Source organism: Bombus terrestris, chromosome 9, assembly GCF_910591885.1.
Source record: "Bombus terrestris chromosome 9, iyBomTerr1.2, whole genome shotgun sequence".
NCBI classification, from domain to species: domain Eukaryota; kingdom Metazoa; phylum Arthropoda; class Insecta; order Hymenoptera; family Apidae; genus Bombus; species Bombus terrestris.
In genome coordinates this window covers 2105368-2120235 of record NC_063277.1, presented here as the reverse complement: position 1 = coordinate 2120235, position 14868 = coordinate 2105368, and the positions used below count along the sequence as shown (strand labels likewise).

Here is a 14868-nt window from a genome sequence, read left to right as displayed (position 1 = left end):
TGAAAAGCGAAATTTTGGAACAAACGGGAGTCGCGAGCCAACAGTTCGTTTTCTTTATCGTGAATTTGCTGCGTGAGTTGTAGCCCGGTAATACTCGTACGTTAACCTTTATTCGTTCTTGTTGGTAATGGTCCCTAACACGCTTCGAGCGTGCTGGAAAATTTGCCGGGTAGAAATAAAAGAGTAAAGACAGAAAGAGTGGTGACCGGAGGAAGGGGCCACGAACGATAGAAACGCGGAGAGGCGAAGGAAACTCGCGAAAGGAAAGAAAGAGAGGAACAGAGCAAGGCAGACGTTTCCACGTTACTTTTGTCGGGAGAATATGGAGGCGTATCGATGCGCGAGAGCGTCGCCGCTGCAATCCGACCGAGGGTCATCGAACCGTGGTTGCTGCTGCTACTGCTGTTACTACTGCACTCCCAGCTGCAACGACTCCACGGACAGCCAAACGGCAGCAGCTATTGCAGCTGCACGTCGCTTTTACAACTGCGCCCCGCGGTGAAATAATAACGGGCGTGGCGACTAGGTGACGGCCGCGTTTCCATCCTCTGCGTTTACGTCGCTTACCCGTTTCACCCACTACCCTCTCGCGATCCGGCCATCGAATAAATACTTCTGATTAGAGACGATAATGCCTGTTAACTACGATAATGACGAGACTCGCCGCCACCGACGTCGCCGCCGACGCGTTATTCCAAAGCGCGCACAACCCTTAAATCAGCGCGAACGGACACTGGCGGGGAGTGGCGCCACGACCGCGCCCCCTATTCGGACCCGGACGTTTCGCCAATTTATGGTAACGATCTCTCTCCGTCTCTGTTCTTCCCTCTCTCCTCTCTATCGTTGATCTTGTTCCCAACAATATTTTCAATCCGTTGGCTCGATGCTGTCCTAATTAAATCGACGCAGAAAGTTTTGCAGACCGCGTGTTTGCACCGTGATCCTCGCGGTAGCTTTGATCGCGCTGATAGATGTGAGTGGAAAGGCGCGGTCGTCACTGTCACGTGTGTGTTTCTAGTTTTACTCGAACGTATTTTGGGATTGTATGGCCAAGTTGGCGGGTAACGTTTTCCAGCGTTATCGCCTCGAGAGTCTTACGATGGATTATGGGTCGACTGATTAACTCCGTTGTACATCGAGCCGCATTCTCGATTTTCCGACTCGCGGCGATTATACATTCACATGTTTCGATAGGATGAGAAAAATAATTAACTGTACTCATGGCAAATTTTAATTGCCGCTACTACTACGATTGCAATTTCTATCTAAAATCGAGAATTATTGCACGCAGTTCTGATACGTGCAACGCTCGAACGTGCTTCGTCCGACGCGCGGTATTACAGTTACGAATAGCTTACTCTAACGTGTGTAACTATCGAGATAGTAGTTTTAATCGAGTTCCGCGAGTAATTTCGCGATAAATCCACAACGTCGAGCTACGCTAGGTTGCATCTGCATAGAAAAAATGGGGAAAAAATGCAGGCAGGAATTTCTTCCAAGATACAGTTTCGAGGATTCTGTAACTTTTTCTGTGATGGAAACGCTCGCGAAACTAACGGTGTCTACCGCGAAAGAGCGAGGCCGCGTTTCAACATTTCCTCCTTTAAGTTCTCTACCCCTCGACAATAGTCGAACGAACAGAGGAAACTTGGCTGGCGTCGAAACTTTTTTCATTTGCATATTCACGCGCTACGCTGTTGCTGTCAGCCGTGCAAATTGAGAGCAGGAATCGTGGCGATCGGTTATTGTTAACCTCGTTATCTGACGGTAATCCGTTCCAGGGATCAGCGATCGATACGCAACGTATTTTCCAGCGGCCGTCATGCTCGGTTATTGATACGACTCTCCCAGTTGCCTCTATCTGCTCCGCCAATGTCTCCGTCAGGGACTTTTCAAAATGACGGCTCGATCTCCCTGCTCCATCTTCTATCCCACAGGATTTATCCGCCATTTTGGTTACTAAGAGTTAATCCTGCCGTTTCTACGCTGAAAGCAATTTTCTACAATAAACACGCGTTTCTAGCAAAGGATGAAAGATCACGAAACTTGTTTCGAATATTTCAGGAGAGAAAATTATTTGCAAAACTTGGAAAGTATCGTTTTTTCAATCCATCATGTGCCAATGTGTTTCTTGTTATTTCTTTTTCCGCCGAAATTCTACGTCTTAACGAAGCTTGGGTAAACAGAGATATTTATAGCAACGCGATAAACTATATATCATTATATCATGGAAATTATTTCCTCTGTAACGAGCTTCTGTAAAATATCTGGTATTTGCATCTTTACAGCCGCGTTTACCGACATTTTCCTCTCATTGTTTATCGACCACAGTTGTATTTAAGGATGTTTGTTCGTCGAATTGTTCATCGAGGCAAGAAGTCAATGAAATCCTTATGCATCTTCCCTCCCTTTTCTTCGTCGACTATTTTACCATCCACAGCGTTCAAATGGTATGTTTCTATTTTACTTTCGCCTTGACGGAGATGCGCGTTCTTTTGTATGTCGTGGCGATGCGGCAGAGGCTAATGCCGCGACCGGCATCATTCCAGCCGATTTCACGCGGCGAACATCCGCGGTCGAGATGCTAAGCGCCGGCAGTAATTAAAGACCGGGTTAATTAGTGGCTGCCGCGCTCGTTCGGGCGTATCACGGTCTATATAAGGCGCGTACCTTCTCTGGCGCCATCAAACTTTACCGACATTTTATATTTTTCTATCTCGCTTACCCTCGGTCTTCTATTCGCTTCGATTCTTTCGGTCAATGCGCCCGTATCGATGCGACGAAGATTCGCGAATCGTCACATGTATCTGCATAGCAATTTGTCGATGATGAATTATAGGCTCGTTGTTGGTGCGTCGAATATTCCACTGTTTTCTGTTCACAAGATTTAATTTATCAAGGAAATGCAACTCTGATTTTAAATTCGTGAATAGTATAATGGTTACCTTATCGCATAGACTAAATTGTTTGGAAATTTACAAGAGGTCGTATCGTGCATTATATTAGGTTGGTACATATGAAATGTCGTTAATCACTCGTAGATTAATAGCGGTTTGTCTTTTATGGAAGTATGTACTTACTCGTGTAGAATAATACGTAGAAGAAGAAGAAGAAGATCGATGACGAGGTGGCGCAGTGCGTAGCGGTGTCTGTTTAACGAGTCCAGGAACTAGGATCTAGAATGTCGACTAGATTCAGCAGAATGAATATTTTTCCGATGGATTTTATTCAGTCCTTATTGTCAGTCGAACGAATGGATCGTAGGTCGAAAAAAGCGCGCTTTCGAAAATATGAAAAGTAATAAAATTACTTGGCTGAACAGTGGCGTGAAAAAATGAAATAACAGAGAGGCGGAAACAAGGTTTCGTAAGCAGCAAAATCTAGTAAAAAGTAAAAAGACAAAAATATCGTGATAAGCGATATACATATTGCTCTTTTTTTTCATAGCAAGTTGCATTCACGACTGAAGTTTGCTCTGCAACGTGTTAATAAATCAACCTATGCGAGGTCCATGAATTACGAAGCAGCGTGGTAGGGAGAAATTTACGAATAAATAGAATTTCTAATTGTGCAGGAAACTATACGATGATTTTCGGTAGCGTGCTGTGTGCCGTATTTTCGACCGCGAGACATACGTATAATAAGATTATCGTAGGGTGTACATGGAGACAAAGGGGCAGAAGGGAGGAGAGAGGAAGGGAGAGAGAAGAAAGAGTCGACGTACGTTGAATGCACGGTAACATCCTCTCGTAAATGCGGATAATGTTTGTAGAAACGATCGTTTATCCGAATTAGGTTGCGGGTTTCGTGCAGCGTTAATTGATAGCTAATTGGTAGACAATCGGTACCTTTAATTGCCAACAGTTTAGTTTTTTTCTTTTTTTATTATTTAATTTGTACTTTATAATTTTCCAGCTGAACATTTGGTAAATTTTTCTAACTTAATTGTTAAATTGTCCTACCGGGATACCATCTTCGAGTTTGACTATTTTATTTCTTTAGTGAGATCAGGGGATGTTTTCTTTTTAGTCTTCTTTCTATGAGAGTTTTGCTCGCTTCAGCAGCCATATGGTTTGGATGTGTTGCCGTTCTTTCTTTGTATTTTCCTGCGTATCTGTCGATTTCTTCTTTGACCGTTGATATTCTTGAGTCTTTGCGTATATCCTCGTTTCTGACATACCATGGGGCATTGACTATTGTTCTGAATATCTTCGATTGTAACAACTCTAGTTTATTTATGTGGCTCATCACACTGTCCCCCATAGTGGTATTTCATACGTCCAAATTGGTTTTATTATCGTTTTGCAGGTTTTTAGTTTATTTTCTATGCTGAGTTGAGAGTTTCGACTAGTTAGCTAGTACAAATGTCTTCTTTTTATCCGTATTTTGTCTATAATTGATTTAGTATGTTGTTTCCATGTAAGTTGTGAGTCTAAGTGGAGTCCTAAGTATTTAACTTGCTTTGTTTGCGTTATGTGCGTGCCATTCAATTGAATATTTGGTGGTTTCCGTTTTCTTAGTGTAAATGTAATATGGTTGCATAAACTGGGGTTTGCTTTTATTTTTTTATCTTGTAGCCATTTTTCTATTTTTGTGATGTGCTCTTACAGTAATATGACTGTTGTTTCTGGATTAGTATGTCTAACTAGTACAGCCGTGTCGTCCGTGAATGTCAGTATTTTGCTGTTGGTAGATGTTGGTATGTCGGTCGTGTATAATGTGTATAATATTGAGCTTAAGAGACAGTTGAGTGAGCAGGATTGCTTGTTTAATAACAATCTTGGCAACTATTCGATCTCCGTTGCGAAATCCGTAAAGAATCTTCGGCTACGAAGCGTTAATTTCAGTTTCGTAGTAAGAAAATGCGATTGCGGGAACAACGCCGGTGCTTTCGTTAACTTCTACGACGAACAGCGAGTAAACGCAAAAGCAAGTGGCAATAGAAACTGGCGTAACAGTTAGGCGAAAGTTTTCATTGTTGGAATTAATTAAAAAGCGACGCGGAATTGTAGCTTTCGATAAATTTCCAACGAGAGGGAAGAGGCATGCGGGGTATCGTAAGCTAGGCAAAAAGCTGCGTTTCGCCTTTGAGCTGCGTTTACCAAATCGAATTCTAGCGAAACGCAACTGCAATCGATATTCACGATCCGCGCGATCCAATTCCGCGTCGTACGTGCCTCCGAATAATTACAATCGAACCAGTGAGCCAAAGATACACAGTTTTAGAACGTTTCCATCGATACGCGTCTGCCTTTTCGACCAAACGTATTTCCATTCCCCTTTTTCTTCGTCGGACAAAGATAAAAGCAGATAAAATTCGGATGCTTCGTTTGAAATTTGTTTCGACGCGAAAAACGACAAAGTAGAAAACGACGGATAGAAAAGGTTACGGACTGATGAATCTTATTCGGTTAGAAATATTCCAAGATCCGTGACGTTTAGATGCTCGTCGGGGCGGAAATTTCAATTTCGCCCTGGAAAGCTGAGCGAAAGCGAGAAGACGAAACGCGAGGACAGGGTGTGTCAGAGACAAAGAAATGCGACGCGGAAACGAATGGCTGCTTGTTAACGAACCAATAATCCGTTTTCGAATGGATCGACAAGATCGATCGGCTCGTAGATCACTTTGTCGCCGACACGAAGTCGTTGTATTTGTTTCTCCGCTATCTTTTTTTTTTTTTATTTTTTCTGCCGAATGGCCACGCGCCCGATTCCCCGAAGCAATTCGTCGATTTATTTGAAGTAGTTGCTGACAGATGCAAACGATATATCGGGAATCCAGAATAGAAGTAGGCTCTGATCGGGCCGCTTCGATTGAATAGCGTTCACTGAACGGCAAGTGCTTTTCCGATATTTTAAATACGTCTACATCCTGCAACATGGCGCAAACTTGCGATTGTTTCTCGCGCTTGTCCACCCAATTCCGTCCTCTTTAATCGCGCCAGATTTGTTACGTGACTGGACGTAAGGCCGTTCCGTGTGTCGAACGACTCGGCTCGAGGCGAAGCCGATAAACAGCCACCGGGAAATCGAGTACGGATTATTGGATCTTCCCCTGTAGTTTCTCTGTGCTACATGTCTCGTAGCTGCTTGATTTTTATTACGCTCGTTCGGATGCTGTCTTGGTGCATCCACCCTCTTCTTTGCATTTGTTAGTACTGTTATTGTTATTCTTATGAACTTATTACGCATTTGCACGATTATGTCACGTCGAAGACACAGGCAGTGGTGAAAGCAAGAAATCACTGGTCGTTTTCTTGCGTACGTTCGAATGAGTTCGCGTAAGTTTAAACGTTTCACGAGTGTCACATAGGAGACACAAGAAATCACGAAATTGACAGATCACCGGTGATCTCCTCGCGTCGCAGTTCGAACGTTTCACAAATAAGGTAAAGAGGAGTGTCGAGAGCTGATTTTAGGAAGGCTTATATACCAGGTTACTAATATGAAACTATATAAACTAATATGAAACAAAAAACGTTGTGCGTCTATTATTTCCTTATAAAACGAAAGGAACTTTTCGGACAACCTAATACTATGGATTTGGCTCCTATGGAGGGAGTGTCTCCGGGGCCCAGGTCAGAGATGGCCATGTTGTTGCTGTTTTCTGACACTGGAACACTCTCTACGATGTTGTTTCGATGGCCTGCGGCATGTTTGTTAGACCCCCTTGACTTTTCTATCGTTATGAGATATGGTGGAAAAATTTATCACGTATACCCAAGAGAGCGACGGTTAAGAATGTTAGAACAGAGTGTCGAGAGCTGATTTTGAGAAGTTTATATACTATGGGTTTAGCTCTTATGGAGGGGGTGTCTTCTGACCCTGGGCCACTTTGTTGTTGTTTTTCTATCGCTAATTTATGGGTCTGTGACAATCACGCAGTACGAATAACAGGAAGACAAACTTTGGCATAGAATAAAGCGAATACGACAAACAGAAATTCAATTAGAAGCTGCTGGATAGAATAGTAGATAAAATGGAGGAAATTTGAATGCGGAGGAAACTGATCTCTGCAGGTGTAGTATCACGCGATGGCGAATAATTTTCAGGTTAAAAGCCATTCGGATAAATATCGATCTCCGGTAGAGGTATACCACAAGAGATTCCACGAAACGGATTGCTTCTTCAGCGTGTTTATCGGCACAGGAAACACGAAACGCGCCATGGTAATTGGGATAATACGCAAACATCTACAGAGAGAGAGAGAGAGAGAGAGAGAGAGGAAGGGGGGAAGTAACAAGCGCGCCTCGAAGCGGTGCGCGGTCGGTAGACCTCGTTGCCACTTAGGGGTTTGATAAAACAGATAACAAAGCACAGCCAGGTGGATACTCGACGAAACGGCGGATCGAACTGGGCCGCGTAAACGATGGACGAACTTGGCGATTCCGCGAGTTTCGAGGACGCTCGCGAAACTTCACCTTGCCACTGCTAAATAGATCCTCTTTAGGAGAGGCGGATGAGAGGGCGCGAAGCAGGCTCAGCCGTGCCGAAGCGAACTAATATATCCTCTTAGAACTGGTGGTGTTCTACGGGCTAATTGGATTTGTGTCCGTTGCCATAAATTTCACGATAATCCTCCTTCTTACGTTCATGGAAATTGTGACTGGGATCGTGTTCCGGCCGGTAAAGCTCCATCGAATCTTCCATTTCGTAGTACAGACGCCGATGTCAAAGGCTCCATTAGCTGTTCGTCGAAGCCTCGTCTACCAGTTTTCAACGGAATTTCAGCCGAATTTCCTTATCGATGCGGATGCCTACATGGTAAAAGGTCTCGTTTCATAGATAGCTTTATTAATGAAAACTAGACTTTCTTCTGTAAAGTATGTTGAAGCGGGTCTCGCTTCTAGAAAAATTTCATATCTTCTCTAGTGTTTAATTTTTGGCACAACGATTCTCTTTACGGCGGCTTCTTTCGCCTTTATTATAGTACCGACATACAGACAATGTCGACGATAAAGCGAAAATGCCGACAAGTCGAAAAAGTGGGAAAACTTCAACAGATATAACGTCCATCAACATATTAGGTTGTTAGTTTCTTTCGTTTTATGAGGAAATAATAGACGCACAACGTTTTCTGTTTTATATTATTTTGTCGAATTACGTACGATCCATTTTATACTGTTGAGATAAACGTTGCCACATTTCACAGACTTGGTTTCGCGTTTGTATGAAGGTGCATTGTTGTAAAAAACACGTTTGCGAAAGAAAGATACTTTTCGGGCAGCTTAATATTTCGACACCGCAGTCGTTGATTGTTCAGTTAACCACCGGAGAGTGAAGAGTCGTTAATCGAGTGTTGTGATAGCACACTATTGCATTAAGTTCAAGTTAAATAATCATCGTTTTCTGTGTAATCCACTGTAATAAATCAATTTATCAATAAATTACTATATAGGATAGAAACTATAGCGACACATGCGTCACAGGACGTTTTGATTCGAAGATGCCTCACGTAGTTGTTTTGCCACAGAGGATTAACACTGTACGACGCACATAATGTAATAAACAAACTCTGGACAAAGCAATTTCGCTATTATGTGCAACCGACAACCGGCGACAAGTTCAAACCTTTCGGTAACCCCCCCACCCAACCAGTATAAATAGACGACCATGTTCTCCAAACATCGTCATCAATCGAGCGAATAAGTATAACGAATCAGTCTAGCGAATCAGCATGACAATTAGTATCAGCTTAGATTGCGTTATAAAAATATCGCTCAATCTTATAACGAATAGCATTGGGCGAGCAACGCTTACGAATAACTTTGTATTCTACATTTTAAAATATCTGTAAATATAGTTAACGAAATCAATTCGTCTCGTTATTAATTTAACCAACAACACGTCTTATCGTCCACCACAAAAAATATTGGAAATCCTAATTTCTAACATTTCTGAATAAAGGAATTCTATAATACATTCATGCACGTGTTTGCTCTCTCTATTCTGAGATACAAAACCTCGACAAAGTATGACGGCGACGAGGCGGTAGAGTGATAGACGAGTAGTCTGCCTAGGTTCGTATTTGCGTATGGGAAGCGCGTGTGCACGTCCGAGTCGGAGGAAGTTTCCAACTCCGCCTTAGTCGTAAATGGCTTAGGAGAGTTAAGCGGAGCCAGCGGAAGCATAAGGGAAGATTAGGTGCAGTTCTCTGTAACTGTCCGATTAATATTGTCGTTAGTCACTGAAAGATCGTGTTATATAACGAAAGAATGCGAAGCACGAGAGCAATCTCAGATAGTTTCCGAAAAATGGTACCGTATTTCTTACAATTAAATGTTACACCAGGTTTAGAATGTGGTTAGAAGAGTAAAAATTGTATAGTTTCTCTGCTATCTGTCAACACATAGATGGGACACAATTATACAACTCAGAGAAATTTATTCGATACACGAGAACGATAGGCGAGCGTAACGGTACTTAAAATGTATATTCGTTTCTCTTAATTCACACCGATTGGTGGTACTCCGTAACGTGGAACGAGATTGCAAAACTTCCGATAGACCAAACAAAAAGTACAACGAAAGGGAAAAGTAGTTTCGATAGCGCGGAACACCGTTCGATCGTTCAGATCCGGTCTTGTAAATGAGAAATCGTAGGTATTCCCTGTAACAACTGGCAAATTGCTTTTCTCCGTGGCTCGTGGGCGACGCGGCGCTTTGACGCCGCTAAATTTTCAAACACGACGCCGCGACGTCGTTTCAGCGGCTAGTCGATTCGCTGGAATCGATTGGAAGTTCACCGACGGTCGTTACCGCATTATTCCGGGAATCGACTATGACGAGACATCTTTGTGGAATTTGCTGATCCACGAAACGGCCGTCGCAGAATTCAACGAAAAATCCAACCAGAAACTTTTGGCCAAATGTCGCCTGTATTTTCTTCTATCTTTGCCCCGCTTTCTTCTTTCGCTCTGTGTCTACGGACGACAGCATGTGGTATTTTTGATAAGTTGGCGATCATAACGTGGTTCGCAATACCAATCTCCATCGCAGCATCCAGAAAGTAGTTAAAGTTCACTTGCTTTTCCTACCTTGGCTTCTTTGTTCCTTCTGCCGAGGTTTAATTGGATTTGCCGTCTTCCAGGAGCGGGGTTCTTTTCGCTGCGGCGAATGAAATTTTACTTTCACACAAAGAGCCTGCACTTTACGTCGATTGACTGATTCCATTGGTTCATTCTCCAGCGGAAAATTACCGATTTCTTTACCTCTGTATCCATCTCCCGAGTGACCGTTTTAACGATTCCTATATTCATTCTGAGAACCTTTTCCTTTAGCACGACATTTTCTCAGAAGTAGAATGCTAAACTCTTTATTTTCGTAATATCAGATATATCAGATATATATATGTCGGAAATGAAAGGAAAGCGCGGCCTTTCCTTTGAAATTTTGGGAAAATCCTCTAATACTTTAGCCTAGATTTTATCATAGCCGTAATTAAGCAATTGTTGTCATTCAATCTGATTGTAATCGTTCGAGATTTGTGATAGTGAGATTGGGCTCGAGGTGATACAACTGATCGTAGATCGTTGTCTCGATTGACGTTATGTTGATAAACACTTCCAATGTGTTAGAAAGTGTTCATAGAAATTTAATTAGAAGTGCAGAAGTATGTGTTCGGCAGAATGGGCAACATTTTCAGCAATTTTTGTAATAATAAACTTTATGATTACTTCATATTATTTCATTATGTATTCCTAATTTTCCGTTACGGCAAAAACAAACTTAAACTGCGATAATATCCATCGAGACAACGATTTACAGCGAGACCCATTATAACGAGACATGATAAAGTGCACGCGTACCGAACGAAAATTCAAAGTCAATTTTCTCGAAAACAAAGCCTCGAACGGAAAATTTTTATTCTATATTTTCGACTTCTTTTTTCGCGTAGAATCACCCCCTTTCCGCTTGTACTACCAGTTATCAACCACTCTGTATATACAACTCAGAACGTTACCTTGTCGTTAACGTGACGTTAAATTTAGAAAAAGATGGTTTTGGTCGATAATAGCGAGTTTATTATTCCAGATTATCGATCAAAATCGATTGAAGGTAGTGGAAATTCGTTTTTTTCTCCTTATTGATTATTCCTAGCGGCTGAGACGTGGGCAGAGCCGTGAAAGATACTCGAAGAGGTGGAAAAGTCGTGTCACCAAAACTAGCACGTTGCAGAGATCGAGAATCAGAATTTCTCGAAGTAAATCTATTTAACGAGTTCAACTTTCTATTTAAAGAGTCGTTAGCGTGCCAGGATACAGATATTTCACAGGATTGGAAATAAAAATAATCCGTCATTACCATTTGTCGTTATCTTCTTGAACGTGTTCCGTGGTCGACGAAGGCGAATGCTTGATCCTCGGTTTCTAGTTAAAACTTCCGTCGCAGCTGGTCATCGTGAATCGATCCTTTTTCCCTTCGCCCTTTTATCTGCTCTTTTTCAAGCCGATCTTCCCACACCAACGAGGAAAGTGTCGCCTTCCATCGCGACTAAATCGGACTTGGTACGCGGGCACAGAAACACCCAGAGACAAAAAGGCGAGAGAGGAGAACGGCTTGGTCGCGGAGAATGAGAGATCGTCAAAGCATCGAGTTGATTCGGTGGCCGAATGCAATTAAAACTTTTCTACTAGCGCCAGTTAATTTGTCTTTGTTGCCCCGACCCGGCGGAAGCTCTGCCTTTTGTTACGAAACCCCGTTCGCGCGCCATTCCGGCACAGCTTTGCTTCGCCGATGCCTTTTGCAACGTGCAAACAACGCCTTTTTCCTCGCACTCTGGTAATTGTTGGCTTTTCGGTCGCAATCGATCGACCAAAGGAATGCGGGTCCCTTTGATCGGTTGCTTATTTTTGTTTAACACCGAGAGTGCTTGCAAACGTTAGCCATTAGCTAGTTTATCGCTATTCGCTTTACTTAACAAAAGTAATCGTTTTTATTAAAATTGTCACGTATGTATGGAAATAAGAATGTGACGGAACATACATCTCCATTGAAGTTGACGTTCCGCCGATCTCGTAAAAAATATAACGACTGAGCCATATTTTTTGACTAGTCGAGTGGAATATTTTATGCGTGATAGATAACGATTCGAAACACGTAATGAAGTTTCGGAAAAACGATTTGTCAGAGTTATGGGGAAATTGTAGACGAGCGAATAAATATTGCTTCGATTCTCTATCACAGAGGATGCGTTAAATATATCGGATTTTTATAATCCAAGCTTTCGAATTATTGAGATATGTATAATTTTGTGTGCTGGACTGGGTTAAATGGGTAGTGAAGATACTTGTATGTTGGTATCATCGTGTGGAGGTATGTGTGTGCGCGGCGTCTGGAAAACAAATGAATGTAAAGTGTTCAGTCGGTTAACAGTCGGGTATGGAAGAAAGTGCCGAGACGTGTGTATCGATGAATATTCTAGAAATCGTCCATAAAATAAATATACGACTGTACTAATATTAATCCCAAGTGTAAATTCAATGTCCCCATAACAATATTTCGGTCATCAAGATCCACAATTCTCAACACGAATAAAATAATAATCCTCGCAAGGATACCTTAATTCCTCCTTCGTTAAATTAATCGTACCTTTTAGAATCGTTCTAGTACTCATAAACGGCAGTGTATAATTAAATCGCGTGAGTTTAGTAGACTACTTTGTCGATGATCAGACACGCGGACTCGCATGACGAGAGGTTCTCTTCGATCCGATAAAACGTCGAAGAAACGACAGAAAAAAAAAGGAAAAGGAGAAGTGGAGGAATACGGAGCATAGCAAACAAACGAAAGGAGAAGAAAAGGCAAGAATCAGCATTGAAATAGGTTAGGAATAAACTGCGGCGAAATGAAAATTGGACGGAATACCTCTGAGCATTCGGATGCTGTGAATTTAGTAAAAAGCAGGAGGATGGGAAGGACACGATTGCGCGCTGAGTGGAGCCACGCGTTAGGGGGTTAATTGGGGGTGAGCAATTAAGTGTCACGAAGGCCGTTCTCGGATGACATATTTCCGCGATATTTACGCAGAGAAAACCTCTAGCACGCGGGCCGGCTGTTCAGTGTCACCGTGCGATTCACCAAGTGCAATAGAAGTTCCTTGACGCGAGATAAGTTGCCTGACACGTAATACTTTTTCCTGGGACGTTCGTCGAGTGGCAGTTCACGGGATCGGAAACGCCAAGAATTTCCGTTCTCCGCGATCTGAACTTGCATCGAATCACGCACACTCGCGTGTAAATCGTGACACAAGGATTAGTTGCGTCGCCGCAAAATTTCGTTTGTAATTTCTTTGGACTATTATAAATTCATGTTATTGAATTCTATTGAACTTACATTACTACTGGTATGAAAGGGAATTTCAAGAACTCGCTCGATATTTGTTCCTTTATTATTCCTTTTCCGCTTAGAGTTTATACTTTTGTGAAATTTAAAGAAATTGAAATATTTGATATATATATATAATTTATTTTGTTAATTTTACAAATGCTCTTTGTGGTCTTAATGTGGACGATAGGCTTGCAGAAGCAATGTATCACAAAACAGAATTCAACGATATTAATTGAAAAAATTGCTGATGTCTCAATAGGAAAGAAGAAATATTCATATTTCTATGGGATTTCGAGATACGATTAAAAGCCATAACATGAAAAAAAGAGATAATCGTCGGATATAAAAACATTTCGATGCTTCTTCTAATAAACTGGATTTATCGATTATCAAGTCGGTCTCAGCACAAAATTTTAAACAATTAACGCTCGTCTTCTGTATTTGTGTTCTGCTGGTCAGTTTTTGCGATTAAATTGCTATCCACGGCGTTGGATGTGCTGTTCGTAAAGTTTACGATGTTCCCGTACTGTTTTATAGATTCTCCCGTAGTCGTGGGATCGTAAAAAGGCTTTGAAAAGTTGAAGAGTAGATTTCATGGAAAGCGTTCCGCTTCGGCAAAGTATTATCGATTATTTAAAAAAAAGTTGAACACAGTTTGCAGAAGTACATGGAGGAATAGTTTGAAAAACGCGTGCACCAGCAGCAAGACTTTCTTCCTTCAGCGAGCCAAATATCAAATATTCTTTATGAATTTTATTTTTTGGAAACCTATTGTAACGAATTATTGGGTTAGCAACTAAATGATTGCGGATTTTGTTATTACCACCTAATGACAAAATCCGCAATCACTTAGTTGCCAACCCAATATATCGTTTCTTGTACGCTTATCAAAGACGCGAAAGTTTCTCAGAAACATGCAATAACTTTTTTCCACGAAAATAGAAGTACGTCGCTATCTCAACGATTTGCATCGGACATTAGAAATTAAAGTTATTCTTTAATATCCGAGGGGAAGAGTCTAGAAGCAGGTACAATAGAACGAATATTCGAGCGAGCTGGTTTCTTCAGTGTACGCGAATTTTTCCACGAGTGACGAATAGAGATATTTTTTTCCTTCGGTTGGAATAAATTCACGGCTCGGGGGACGAGTATGGAGACAGCCAGCGAGTCCTGAATATGCGAACGAGATGGCGGGCGTCATGGCGTCGCCGTAGAAAAGGCTGAAAGGAGGGCCGAACAAAAAGCTCCTTCGCGCCAGCTGGCCAGCCTTTTTTATCAGCAGTCTGGGTGCCGTTCTTGCCGGCGAGATGTTCAAAAATCGCTTAGCCCTGGTAGATAGAGGCGGTCGATAAGGGAAACCACGGACTGATTTACGATGGAACTTCCGTTCTGTCCTCTTGCTACCCAGATTTTCGATCCTTTGTTGGTGTCATTTTAAGACACGTTTCTTGCCTTCTGCTAAAAGCAGTGGGTTAATTCGAGCTTTAAAGACATTCGCTTCTTCGGCAAGTGTTTCCTTAAGAAACAGAGTTATTCCCTT

At 42.0% G+C, this 14868-nt stretch overlaps 1 protein-coding gene across 1 annotated transcript in view; it reads left to right on the top strand.

Moving 5' to 3' along the window:
- The window catches only part of LOC100647624 (acetylcholine receptor subunit alpha-like 1), a 162927-nt gene that overhangs the window by 74107 nt on the left and 73952 nt on the right, over window positions 1-14868 (top strand). The gene's annotated exons all lie outside the window — the stretch shown is intronic.